Source organism: Nothoprocta perdicaria, unplaced genomic scaffold (genome assembly GCF_003342845.1).
Source record: "Nothoprocta perdicaria isolate Ctin4 unplaced genomic scaffold, notPer1 scaffold_3, whole genome shotgun sequence".
In the NCBI taxonomy this organism is placed as follows: Eukaryota; Metazoa; Chordata; class Aves; order Tinamiformes; family Tinamidae; genus Nothoprocta; species Nothoprocta perdicaria.
In genome coordinates this window covers 9,041,974-9,054,077 of record NW_020455532.1, presented here as the reverse complement: position 1 = coordinate 9,054,077, position 12,104 = coordinate 9,041,974, and the positions used below count along the sequence as shown (strand labels likewise).

Sequence of the window (12,104 nt, the reverse complement as noted above, 5' to 3'; positions counted from 1 at the left end):
TTGTCATGCTGCAAACCAGCAATATCTGAGCGGCTCCACGACCAGCCCAGCAAATTATTAGCTGTGYCCTGATCCCATCTCCTACAGGGCCAGCTTCTGCCTAGAGGACATGAATGAGAGTTGCACAAAACAAATATTTTGGCATTAGTTAGTCAGAATTTAGACATCTTTTTTTTTCTTTTTTCCCCCCCAAAATATGCCTGCAGCACAACAGGGCTTGCTAGTACAAAGAGGACAAACAAAAATGTCTCGAAATGGAAGCAAAACTCTTATTTGCTCAAATTAATGGGCATTTTTTTACAACCCTACCGCAAGAAAAATGTCGGGTTTGTTTTTCTCCCCCTGCAAGGCACTTCTTTGCAGGGCAGTGTTTCTTCATAAAAGCATTTTTCTGCGAGCGTTGCTCCTGCAAAGCTCCCCTTTCCAGCAGCTACTGTTACGAATCCGTGATAAAAGGACTTATTCAGCAGGGCTTGGCACAGGAATAGCGCCTAGCCYGGCGCGGCCGAGCCGTGCAATTTTATCACAAGCTTCATAATATTTGGAGAAAGAAAAAGATGCTCTTGCTGGGAGCGGCGGCTAGGAAAAGCCTCAGCTCCCGGGCTCACAAGAAGCTCGGGTTTCATCYGGGGAAAGGAGATAAGTGTCTAGACACCCTCATTCAGGAGAAAAGCTCTCCAGGGCGACTGCGACGCGGGCCAGAWTTTCAAGGACTGAAGGACAAGCGGGAAGAACTTTTGGAGAGGGAGCCCATGATTTTACCCCACTCCTGAACTTTGCAATTTGGTGATTTCCAGTTTCCAATTGATTTCTAATTATTTGGAGGTACTTTCCAATTATTCGGAGGTGCCTGTTGGGGATGCAGGTGCTCCACATCTCTTCAGCCAGTGCTTAGTTAAAAGATATTTTTAAAAATAATAAAAAAAGAGGAGTCTTTCTCTCCCCCAGCCCGTTTTTCCCTTTCCTTGCCTTCCCTTTCTATCCCTTCGCATGCCAGCCCCTTCCAAGAGCCAATTCAATTGCAAACCAGCAGAAAGCAGCCTGCTTTCATCCCAAGCGTGAGACCAGATGAGCCGCCTCACAGAAGTAACTGCAAATTGAAGCAGAGCTGGGGAAATATAAGTGGATGTGAAAATCCCATACTCATTCCCAGGGGAGCCATGAAGTGGGGCTGTTAAAGTCTGGGGGATGCTTCGTGGTGGAAGGAAAGGGTAGGCTGGGATAACATGGATAACAAGTTATTCCTACCGAAGGGAGCCTGAGCTCACAGCAGGAATCTCTAAGGAAAAGCTGCCAGCGAGTTTGCAGCAGCCCTGGGATACCCAGGACCTTGATTAAGAGCGTGAGCCACCCCGTTTCCAAGGATTTGCATGAGCCGGAGCGCTTCTCTGCATGTTCTCCACGTCCTATAGGTATCTATATGATACCTTTACACGTACATATACACACAGACACATCCCCAGCTCTTGTTCTGTCCTTCTGCTCTTTCCCTCCCGCGCCAGAAAGAAACCGCACGATCAAACCAACGCGGGCACCCCTAACACGAGGGAAAAGAAATATTTCAGCAATGAATAGATGTGAACTGAACTCTCCCAAGAGGCGGCAGTAAGACGAAGAGGGGAAGAAATAAATAAACGGGGGAGAGAAGAAGCAACTTGTCAGTAATCAGCGCTGCCAGCTCCTGGGGCAGTAAGTCAAGCCCCATACACCCTGGGACCGGCTCCAAGTCARGAGATGCTTRAAAGAAAGAAAGGAAGAAGAAAGAAGAAAAAAAAYAGCAAGAAAAAATAGCAAGAAAACAGGCTAATGTGAGATGGAGTGAGGAGGRSATCTCAGTATGCCCCTCTCTGCCTGATTATTCGTATTTTCCAGCTTTTCCACATAGCTACAAAACTTGGAAGGTCTTTTTCTTTAAAAATGACCTTTTTTTTCTTTTATGTCCCTGCTTTGCTGGGCTTTAAAGCGAAGTATCGAATACCATGAGATAGCGTCAAGCTGCAAGGGCTGGCGACCAGCAGCTCCATTTCCCAACCAGCTCAACCAGGGGCTGCTCCGGAGCAGCTGGTCACAGCGCGGCCGATGCCAATGGATTCTGGAATTCTTCTCCTAAATGTGGAGTTTAACCCCTACGCTGCATTACGCGACGAGAAGAGCACCACTATATATAAATCCACTGCTATGTACCCTCTTAATCAGCTCCCAGGCTAAATCTGGCTCCCCTACCAGTCAGAAAAAAATATAAACATTCTCCCTGGCTTTTGCCGCAGTGTTCCCAAGCTGATCCGGGGAACCTAAGGAGGCAGCACGCTATAATTAGCGGTTTCTTATAAAAAAGGTGCTTGTGATGCCTGTCAATGCAGCTCCAGGACTGAGGGCGACTTTGTACGGGCGCGAGTCCGCACGCACGCAGCGTCGGCAGCCCGTTTCCCTGCTCTCCTAGAGGCCAGCTTGTTTACTCACCTCAGGTGACCTTCCTGCCTCGCTCTTTTGGGAGAGCGTTTTGCAGCTTCTAAACTGATTAACGTCATTTTAAAAAGGGGGGGGAAAAAAAAAAAGAGCCATCAGTGAGTTGGTTTAAAAGATATTTTTTTCTGCATAACTTCCTAATGTGATTGCCAGTTCAATCCTTCCATTTTAAAAAAAAAATATTAATCAGGGGCGAGACGTGCCCGTTCACTCATTCATTGCTGCACCGTTGTTGACATTAGTTTTTATTTTTAGCAAAACACGAAGCGTTGAGGGGAAATGAAACAATGCGAGATACTTCTTGGAGACAGTCCCTAACTTTAGGAAAATATGCAAAGAAAATACCACCGTTATCCACGCGCATACCTTCCCACCGGACGCAGGGCTTGGATTTATAAAATAACAAATAGTTTTCAAAGCAGTTGGGCCCGATTTTTTTTTGTTGTTTTTCTGTTTTAAACAACATCTGGGTGGCACCATATCCTGACCTGGGCTCTGTTCCGGCTCACAATTCCACACCTCAACTTCTCCATATAGAAATAGAGGATAAAAGAGACTTGCTGGCTTTCTGGGGATCATTTCACATTGCAGGGATCTCCATTTGCTTTAATAAAACCCTTTAATAAAACCCTTTAATAAGAAGCTTTGCTAACACAGGTTGCTGCTCTAGATGCACCAGGATTTTTTGCCTTTTTTGACATATATTTAATGTCCGTAGGGGCCAGGTTTCAAAAGGCAAGTGTTACCTCCAGCATCTCTCAGCAAAATGGTGTTAGGCCTCTGAGCACTGCAATATATGACAAGTTAGCAAATGTTGATAAAATTAATTTAAAATGGAACGGAAACACCTCAAAAAGAGCAAGCACTTTCGGTAAGTGTCACTTTGTGCATCTTTCCTGCACTTGCAGAACGAGTCACAAAAGTCTAATTGCTACTGGTAGAAGTTGACTGGGCTGTTCTGGGAGGGGAAAAACATGAATTATCAGATAATACCTGATAACACCGAATTTGAACCCAGGTTCTCCAGGGCACTAATTATTAGGTAGAATACTCTTCAGGACACACATTTATAGGGGACCAGGCACCATTCAGGTGTTAAAGGGAACAGATGACTTGTCTGACCCCTCCTTTAAGGCAGGACTTGGAAAAAACACCTGAACAAACCCAAACTAAAACCAGTCCTGGATCTTAATAGTAAGTGTGTCCAGCTCTTGGGTGCTCCGAAAACAGCCATTCCTGAGCTCATTGCACTGATTCCTTCTAAAAAACAGCAGCAAAATATTTGGAAGCTGGATGCATGCGTGGCAAAGAGAGAAATTAATTTAAGTATTAATRGATGCCAGTGAACTTCATTATTTTTGCATAGGGCAGCAAAGCACCACTGAAGCACAATGTTTTCTGCACCGCATATATTATTTACTGCCTCAGACACACAGTTAGGAATAAAAAGTCGCTTTTTCCTACAGCCTGCTCAAGTCAGTGTCCTCATGCAAAGTACTTCATATCAAAATACATTCCTATAGAAGCAATTGGGATGACAAACAGTGGGATAYGCCGTGGGCAGAGCAGAAAGGCAAAAATGTCTATTTATGTTCCACTATTTCTGCAAGCAGAAATGCTGGAGAACCTGCTTTCCTCCCCCAAAAATAAGCAACTCTGAAACTGAATGAGTATTTTCTGAAACTGAATAAGCATTTTCACATCATTTGACTTTCTGCAAAGGAAACAGGCATGAGCCCTTTATACCAGGGTCTCCAAAGCACTGCTTTGTAAGACTACCTGACTCGCAATTTCTCCCATTTTCAAAATAATAATAATTTAACTAGTTGGCTGCAAGATCAGCAATATCTTCTATCTGTGATTCAGTTCAATGTGCCATCTTTTTTTTTTTTGTAATTACAAGAACAATGGTTATGCTGCACATACCATTTTTCACTATGAATATCATTACATTCAGCCCTAGAAAACCTTAGAACTGCCTTTCCCCCAATATCTTATTAATATAAAATGCAATTAGGGAGAATCCAGAAGCTGGCCCGTATTCACCAATCGGCCCAGCAACTGGGGCCTTTTCCATCCGACAGTCACACGCTAATTATGGCCCTGCTGTGATTATTTCCCATTCATCTCCGAAATTTTCCACGCTGTGGGGAAACGATTAAATTAGAAGGGGGAGAAGAATCAAAGACGTTTTAAGATCAATATTTGGGGATTTTATTTGCATCTCTTTGCATCTTGCATATGAGAGATGCAGCTCGGGCAGCAAACGCGCCCAGGGTGGCGTGTCCATGTGTTTAGAGGCAGAACAGGAATTCTCTCTCCAATGCGAACGGTCGGGGAAGGCGACGCCGGGCGATCTTGTTTACCCATTTTCATGCTTGTTCAGAGCATCCTCTGTTGCTTCACACTAATTTCCCCCTTTTCCACTCGAGCACCGATGGGAATTAAGGAGGAGAAGCTCCTCACGTGGGGAAATGAGGCTCTGCTTGCAAAAAGAGGAGTTGAGAAGCACCGAGATGTCCCTGCTGAGCCTGGAACAGCGCCGTCCCCCGCGCAGGGAGCGCGAGCGACGCGGGCAGCGCCGTCCCACACGGCCGCTCCGCTCCCACGCACAGAACGGAGCGACTAGGTGGAAATATCCCTGCTTTGGCTCCGTGATTTTCCATTTCGAGCTACCACGTCACGTCTCCATGCCGGGTACGCGTGCCAGAGCGCTGGCATTGCGAGCAAGGGGCTCTAAGGGACGTGGGTTTGGCCTCGCAGCACTGTTTACGCCGTGGTTGCCCCTCGAGGCAACGGCCTGTTCCCATCCCCATCCTCCCGACTCCAACCATCCTGACAAGCCCCTGAAAAACTGCAATTGGAAAGCAAGCAACCAAACAAACTGCACGTCTCCGAGGTGCCGGGGAATATCAAAGCAGCAGCAGGAAAACTTGAAGGCTTCCTTTGAGCAACCCCCTCCGTTCTGCCTCCAAAGCAGCAGTTCTCCTCCTGCTCCCCAACGGGCCCTGCGGACGCACAAGACACGTAGGTGTCCCCAGATCAGGAAAGAAGATGGAAAACAGCATCCGAACAACAGGCAGGACTTCTTGGAACCGGGCCAGGGACACTGCTGGAGCCTTCGGGGTGAATCTTACTTTTCTGCAGTCTTTTACAGCCACAGACATCCCCGTCTTGTTGACGGGTTTCACATTCCCCGGGGACGCTCAGGTTACCCCTCACTGTGGGAAGAACCATTTCAAACAACCAGGACCCACATAAACCAAGAACCTTTCACCTGAGAAAGAACAAGCCCGGCCTGATATCTCACTGCCAACAACCGGGTGCTTTGAGAGGTTTTTTGGAGCAGGCAGGAGCTCTGGATGCAAAACGTGCAGCCCGAGCAGAGCCCTCCTTGGGGGTCAGGACCACCAAGTGGTCCTGTGTCAACCAGCACCAGCTTCAAGGGAACGGAGGAGCTCGAGGAAGCCGGTGGCAGCTACAGCAGGAGGGAAACACAGGCAGAGCGAAGGGAATATAGGAGGGATCAGCACCACATCTGAGCTCCATGGAGTACATTAGAACCAAAAGCTTGACTTGTAGGACCAAAAATAAAACTGGAGGAACGCAGCATCCGTATTCCCTCCCTGCCAAAGCAGCCCTTTGGGACAACTACAGTGATTCCCAGGACCAAAATTCTAAATATTCCCCAAGGAGAGACAGCGATCTGCTCCCGAGACAAAACCCACAGCAAGGGTCCTGCAAATCTGCAACGACATCAACCCCGGTTTCTTTCCTCCTTGTAAAGCAAAGTGCACATGCCAGACACCTGGAGTACCCAGCACAGCCTGTTATTTAAAATATCCACTGCCCTTCACGCAGCACAAGTGACCGAGGAGAGGAGCTTGACAGGTGGATTACGGTCTTGATGAAATATTCACATTAATTTGCTAGCTCTGGATCCAGACCACAAGGCTGCTTCCTCTCCGCCGATGCGACTGAGGGTTTTTGCCTTTATTTTAATCAGCTCACTGCTTTTAAACAGATACACAGCCATTTTCTTACATGTTTTTCTACATGCAATTGCTTCTTAACAAAAAGAAGAGAAAAAAGATAAACTTCAGAAGAGAAGTCTCCATATATATATTTATAACCTCCTTAAAGCATAGACTCGCATAAAGCACCGCATGTGTTTCAAGAGGACACGCTTCTAACATTCACACCCAGGTGACTAACCTGCATCTAATAACAACTAATAACACAGGTAAGAGCCAATTAACCTTAATGCAGTGAGTAAACACACTCATTGTGCCTGGACTGTAACAAAAACACGAAACAAAACAACAACAAAAAAGGCACATTCCAAAAAAGGTGTTCATGCCATCGTGAAGATACCACATCTGGCTGGTCAAGGTGTCTAAAGCCAGTGAAAAACTGTCATGCTCGAGGTGCTGGATGAACCGATGGCCTCTAAAACACCGATTAGGGCCAAAAATCACTCTTCTCTACATAGACGGCCAGAAAGAGCCTGGAATATCATTTAAGCACCAAGGGCCACAAAGGCCTTTTCGCTGGCAAGACCACCCAGCCAACCCCCAAGTCAACACTTAGGGACACCAAGGCAAGTCTCTGGGTGCTGAACCCTGTTCTCTGCACAGACACAAGCAGACAGAGATATAACTGGGCCCTTAAAGCAGAGACTCAAAACTGCAGGTCATTAAATATATAACACATCCAGAAGCATCTAAGACAACTCTGTCTTATCATGTGTTACACAAAATACAGTCCATATGCTTCAATGTGCTACCACAAAGACCCCTGCTACTGCTACCGCAAGGAGATCTGGAGATCACGATCTATAGATCAAGCACCCAAGACTTTAACCTCAATTCTGCTTAAACTCTTTATTTATACCATTTTAAGACCACTCAAGAAGTCTCAATCCCTCTTTGAAGACGGATTCRCTGCCATTCACTCTGCAGCTTGGATCCTTGGGGAAAAAAATGGAGTTTTAAACCTGTTCATCACTCCAGCTGGGAGATKGCAATCAAGGAATCATGTTCACAGACACACACATAGTTTAGAGACAGTCCATCAATCCAGAAAAAGACCTTCTTAATTGAGACATGCTCTCCTCTTGGCAATCCACTATTACAAGGTCACTCTGCTGTGCAGGGCAGCTCTCTCAAAGCAGCAGCACTTTGTCTAAGCTCTACCTTTGCTAATAGCTGATGATGCCTCTTCCCCTCTATATATATTAAAAATAAGTTCCTGATTTACACTACTACAATTGCACAGCATGTATCTACAGGAGATGCATGGAATTCCTGCAGAAAAGACAGACCTACTGTTTGACTGATTACATACAATTACTATTGCATATATTTTTATATACAATAGGAAACAGCACTGGTTATGATTAAAAAGAAACACAGTGGGAGAGGGAGGAATTGAATGGTTACCCATTGAAGTAGTAGTATAATATTTGCCTGACACCTTAGGGAAATAAATATTTGCCGGATATGTTTTCAAAATAGACATTTCATGAAAACTTTTATTTAGGAAATACCATAGCAGAGAACGTGTGAGCCTGGCTGAAGGCAACACAGGCAAATCCAGTGGTCCATGAACAACCATCCTCATCTTTCCCACAGGAACAAACTGATCCTTTGGTGCCTTGTAGGAGGAAAGCGACTGAAAATAATCTCAAGGCACCTATTTAGGAAAGGAAGAGTTAAAATATAGTGATGGAGCAACAGGCCAGAGCCTCCTCACCTCGCAGGAAAGCCACCTTAACTAATCCATCTACGCCTCGTCTCATTGAATATTTAGATATTCACCTCACTGAAGAGCACCTCGGTGCTGTTCATCACTAAGCACAATCTGTAAGTCAAATTCCAAACTCCTCCTCCACCCTATTTCTCACAGGGGCCTCTCAAGAATGCCAATATTAAACCATACAAACAAAAAAAAAGTAAGATAAAACCAAGAGCCAGAACGTGCATCCCTAGCAGCTCCTCCACAAAACTCACTGCTCAGAGAAAAGACTTAAGGGATGCCCCATGGCCAGGCTGATTTTTCTGGGCATTACTGGCCGGGAGCATTTGGGTGGAGCAATTATGGAAACTTTTGCAACCTTAAACTCCGTGCTGTTTTTTCCAAGTAAGCACTAACCCACATGGGGGGTCTGGCTGCAGCACTAAGAGCAGAGCTATCACGCAGTATGTGGAGCATTATAAGCCTCAACTCTACAGGAACACACTTTAGGGGTTCGATTTTCAAGTGGTTTGTATTTCTGAAAAAAATAATGCAGGAGGAGGAAAAGAAGCCACAGATGAAAAGGGAGTTCAGTTAAATGCACTGCTATCATGTATGTAGGGAAAAGAGAGGAAATCCACATACAGTGTCACTTTGGAAAGAGGAAAAACATTTTTTTAATTTGATTTTTTTTTAAATATAAGAGTGCAAATGTCCTCCACGCAAGGATGAGCCATACTGCAATTACTGTAACTGCATCTGGTGACAAACCGACCACTTTGGCTCTACTCTGGTGCCATGTGTCATCACCAGCTCCTCTAAACCCAGCCGAGTCCTCATCCAACCAAGGCTTCTCAAGTGATTTTTGCTTCATGCTTAAAACACAAATGGAGTCGGTTTGCATTGTTATTTAGAACATTYGTCCAGGAAAAAAAAAAAAAAAGAAAAAACAAACAAAAAAGGGGAGAATTAAAAGATTTTTTTTTTAATTAGAAACATCGCCCCTCTCCTACCCAACAAAGCAAACGGAGTCATCGCAGCTGGAAGAGGAAGAGAGCTGCTGCAGCTCAAGGGCTGACAGCCCTTGAAGACCGTCAGTGCTGCAGGCACCAGCGAGCAGAGCCTGCTCCAAACTCGCCTCTCCAGAAGGACCTAGGCTCACCCCACCTAGAACAAGTGCTGATAATAAGCCGAGCCACCCTACACTTCCCATTTAGTTAAAGCAGAGAGAGAAGCACGTCCAGGAGAGACTGGGAGCCTGCGTGGGATGAACCATTCTCTGCAGCAACCGATCTGTCCGTGGCTCCTGCCCATCCAAGCACCAAGCCGTGTTTCAAGGCCAGGCCAGCTCCCAGCACAAGGTGACAATAACCTGCACTGCTAGGGAGCAAACGGAGACTTCACTCCCACCACCTCTGCATGAGACAAATCCCCCTCCTGCCTTTTTATGGGATAGAAGAGAAAAAAAGAATAAAGGGGATGGGAGACAGGAGGCTGTAGCTAAAAGCAACCAGCGTCCCCGAGTTTGCTCACAGTTACACAAGCTGAAAAGGCAGAACAGGGTGGCAGCGAGCGGCGTGGGGAGAAATGTCTGTTCCCATCTTCTGCCTTTTGTTTGCATGGATTTGCTCAGCCTCTAAATTATTTGTTTCCCTTCCCAACAGCCTCCTGAGCGCTCCAGCCCTGCCTGCGCTTGACAGCAAACAAGCAGCCCGGTCCCCAGAGGGGCCGGAGCATCCACAACTCCTGCTGAATACAAACAGGGCTCTCCACCTCTGCAGACACGGCCTTGCATTCGGAYGCTGCAAACCCCACATCTAAACCCCACCTTGCTCTGAGCGGCAGCATCCTCCTTGTTTTTTCTCTGCTGGTACCACGGGAAAAGGCTCCCGGAGGACTGAAACGGCAGCTCTGCCAGGCGCCCTGCTGCGCAGCACGATGCTCAGTCCCGACCTGCTCCACGAGCCAAGAGGTGACGAGAGGTGGCTCCAGGCCCACGTCTTYGGGTTACCCCTTCAGCAGCAACTGCAAACCCAAGTTTTTGATATTTTAGTAGCTACGAGACTAGCAGAGGGAGCTGCTTTCACATAGTAACACACCATAGTAACGGAGGCAGAGGATAACGCATCGAGCGGAGCTCGTGTACACACAGGCTCCTCATTTTTGGAGGGGAAGAACAGGAGGACTAACTGGGGAAAGAAAAACCTTCCCCCTATGTAGAAAGCCAGGTATAGGCGGCAATATTTGTATAAAGGACAATGTGTGACCCAGGGCTACTTAACTCCCTGTCATCCCGCTGCGGCTCTGGGTTTCCCCAGGTCTCAGAGAGCCAACACCAACCTCCGCACGTTACTGATGCAGGTCAGAAGCCCAAGTGCTTTACAGATAGAGATGAGTTACCAGGGGTGTCATTGGGGCTTGGACCTGCCGCGACTTCCTTGCTGCAGCTGGGGCGGTGCAGCTGAACCTTGCCAGAGAAATCCGTGCTAAGCTCCAATGCCTCTATAATGTAATTAAGATAAGCCAGAGAGCACCCAGCCTTGGAGAGAATAGCTGAAATAAAACACAATCCCATCCCCAAAGGTGGGTAAGGGCTCTTCAAGCGTGCGGGCACAGACACGGTGCAAGTTAGTGCCAGGAATTAAAAGAAAATAACAACAAGCTGAGACAAATGGCTCCCTTTTCTGAGCCACGGATCCCAAGTTATACAATACATCAAGGTCACAGACCCGACTGAGTTTATATAAAGTTATCACTAACTTGCAGCTTTTCTCTACAGCAAACAAAATGCAATCTCCAGTTTGTTTGCTTCTGCTCTTCTGCTCTGTTTTGTTTTTGTTTCTCCTCCCCCTCTTCATCTCTTAAAGAGAAATTGGCTTAAAATAAGCTGTTCCAGATAATGAAGTAAACTCCTGGCTTGATACCCGTGGCGAATCGCTTCTTAAAATGTCTTTGGACAGGGCGCTCCTGGGCTCGGGGCTGCCGGAGGAGGAGGTGGCCGGAGGAAGGGGCTGCTCCATCCCTGTCCCGCCGCAGCGGCCGCCCCGCGTGGATGGGAACTCGCGGCCAGGCGGGCACCTACTTTATTCGGGGCAGAAAATGCMAAAGTGCAAGAGGAAAAACACCCTGCAGGGGTGTTGTCCGGGTGCATCGGTCAGTCTRAAGAATTTAAGCTCCCTCCTAAAGCTTCCCAATAGCTCGGGAAGGAGAGAATCCTTTACAAAAAAATCTGTTGCTTGAGTTTTCCAAGAGCCGATGAGCAACGAGTCCCTCCCACGCTCCGAGCGGGGAAGGGAGCTGATCCCGGCGGCGGGAAGGGGGCTGATCCCGGCGGCGGGAAGGGGGCTGATCCCGGCGGCGGGATCACGCGTTTTCGTGGTCCCTCCACACGGGTGAGAGGGGGCTGCGCCGGCGGCGCCCCCGATCCCGCGGGACCCGCATCCCTCCGGATGGAGGAGCCCGCGGGGAGGCCGCGGCACCCGCGCCCCGTTCGCGGCGGGACTTTAACCCGCAGCCCAAGGGCGTTTGATCGAACCACCGTCCCCGGCACGGCAGGAAGGGCAGCGCCGGGCTGGGAATGGGGAGCGGGCAGCCCGGGATCCGCTCCGCGGCTGTCACGGAGCGCTCGCGGCGTCCCCGCTGCCCTGCCCGCGGCGGGAGGGCGATGTCCCCTGCCCGCGTCCCGCAGCGGCTGCCACCTGCTCGCCCCGCGCCCGGGGCCACCCGGAGCCCCTAACCCGGAGGGGAGCCCCTAACCCGGGAGGAGCCCCGGAGCCCCTAACGCGCCCTCCTGCACCCAACACGGGCACGGCGGGTCCCGGGAGAGCCGGCGATTCGGAGCCCGCCGGGCCGGTCTCGGCGCAAGGGGGGCCGGGCCGGGGTGAGAAGCGGCCGGGGCGGCG

General features: G+C 48.4%; 1 protein-coding gene across 1 annotated transcript in view; it reads right to left on the bottom strand.

Annotated features, from left to right (window-relative positions):
- ZHX3 (zinc fingers and homeoboxes 3) overlaps positions 1 to 10,080 on the bottom strand; it is a gene marked incomplete at its 3' end in the record, with an annotated part of 42,076 nt that extends 31,996 nt beyond the window's left edge. Inside the window, exon 1 of the mRNA XM_026042036.1 lies at positions 10,031 to 10,080. The remainder of the gene's footprint in view (positions 1 to 10,030) is intronic.
- Positions 10,081 to 12,104: the final 2,024 nt, after the last annotated feature.